Genomic DNA, 2,203 nt, shown 5'->3' on the forward strand with positions numbered 1-2,203 from the left:
GACCCCACACAAGTGATCTCCAGCTTTGTGTTATTTTGGGCCCAACATTTTTCACTAGGGGCCCGAGAGGAACAACACGCGTCTTTCTTGAATACAACGGACATTTTTTCCTACCCTAAAGGAATCTTAAGCTGAATTGTAAATATCCCGATTGTTGTGAGTAAGAGATGTGTGTCGGCCCCTTGAGCTGGTAAGTGCGGGTAAGATTGAAGAGAAGAGGTCCCTTGGGTTGATGTTTATCAATTAATGTTGATAATCAGGATAGTGTAGGTTGGTGCATGATGGCGGTATTGAGGCACAGCCCTCCCCACTTCCTGTCCCTTTCTATGCATTTTCACGGTGGAGTCTGATTTCTGTTCAACCATCAGCATCCTTGAACTCTCACGTCCCTGACCTGGTGACATGTATCATCGTATGTAACTTGGTGGATGCATGGATTCAATATCCATAACGTTACATGCTTGTTGATTTATGACAACGATATATTAATTTTGGTTTCTATTATCATCCTACTCAGCATGCCACCCTGTGCATGTTCTAATTGTGAAACTGTGAGCCAAGGAAACTTCATTTAACGGCCCATCAAATTGGCATTTTCACTAATCCCACACTGATTGGGCTATGTAGATAACACATTGCAGTTGATTAGCAGTATCTCCAAATGTTCCAAATCTCAATGTTATCACAAAAAGGACAACTGTGTTTGTTAATGTAAGCAATGCAAGAAAAGCTAAGGGAGTGGAAACATAACCTCCTTGTCACTGGGTTGCAATGCCAAACATCATTGTATTTTATAAAAGCGTGTCACTATTTGTCTTCAAAGGTGTCAAAAACTAACGACAGGTGTCTGCCTCAAGCAGTGTTATGTTACCTTTGTTAGGTGGTAGCTAAACAATTTCATGCATGGTCAATTATACAGTCTCCACTCTGTAGTTTGCAACATGGTACAAATCAGTAATTTAAAAGTAAATGTATGCCACCTGCACTCCTGCCCTCTAGGAGGAATTAAGCAGACCCTTGATTTTGTTTTTGAGTTCAAGGTTGATGAATGTCGTAGACTCCAGTGTATATATATATTAAAGATGCACCATGCACCAATTGTGCAGTCTAACTAGCTGTATTTGCCACAAGAATGTAGCCTCCAGGCTATTCCTGACCTTCCCTGCATCTGGCTACAGGCACCACTGAATCAGCCTATTCAATTGGCAAATGCAGTTACTGTAACACCTGTTATTCAGCTCAGGAAGGTAAAACAAGTATACCCAGAAGCTAGGTTTGCTAAATTACACTGTGCAGGTGCATGATGTACAGACTGTGTTTGATAACATTTTACACCAAGGCAAGTACACTCATGACAGTTACAACTTACATAACTACCAGCTACTACATGCAGTACACAGAAGTTATAGCCTAGCAAAAATTAACCTTTGACAATGCTAGTTGACTCATTTTTACTGTTAAAGTAGTATATGATTATGAACTTTTAGGTTGGCCCATTTAATGATATCCACATTTATGAAGAGTACAGGTCTTTTGGTTCTGAACTACTTGCCAGCAGGCATCTGTGAAATGTGGGTATTTGTTTTGCCGCAGAGTTTGTTGGATCATCTGATCAAGAAGTGACCCTCAAGCATCACAAGAGGTTGGAATTTTGCTCAAATGTTGCTGCGGGTGTAGTGACCAAGGAAAGGATGTCAGGCCAGCGAAAGAGACCTCCTTTACTTGGATCCATTCCAAGGAGTCTGAGCTCACAGATTGGCAGCAGAAGAGGTAAGGATATGGGGTAACTACTATGTGTGAAATACCAGAGGGCCCTGAGGTCTCATCACATATAACCTCACATGCCACAGAGCATATTTGTCAGTCATGTCTGTACTGTACTAGTGAATAAAGTCTCCAAGTGTAGGTAAAAGTGGTCTATCTTGGTCATTCTGAAGGATGTTGCTAGACCATATGTTATAATGTTATATCGTAAATCAGAATGAAACATGTAACATAATAAGTTGACAGCAGAACATACCAAGGATACTTGGCATACCTGTGACAATTTACTGATCGATGAAACTGTGAAGTTGTGATATATTCAAAAACATTTATCATGTCTTTTACTGAAAATATCCCTTTTAAAAGAGTGTAGGTATGTCAGTATGCTGTCAATTAATACCTCTGCTTGGAGAGTAGTCAATTAATACTTTTATCACTA

This window comes from Branchiostoma belcheri, unplaced genomic scaffold, assembly GCF_001625305.1.
Source record: "Branchiostoma belcheri isolate BF01 breed outbred unplaced genomic scaffold, Haploidv18h27 scaffold20, whole genome shotgun sequence".
Lineage (NCBI taxonomy): Eukaryota > Metazoa > Chordata > Leptocardii > Amphioxiformes > Branchiostomatidae > Branchiostoma > Branchiostoma belcheri.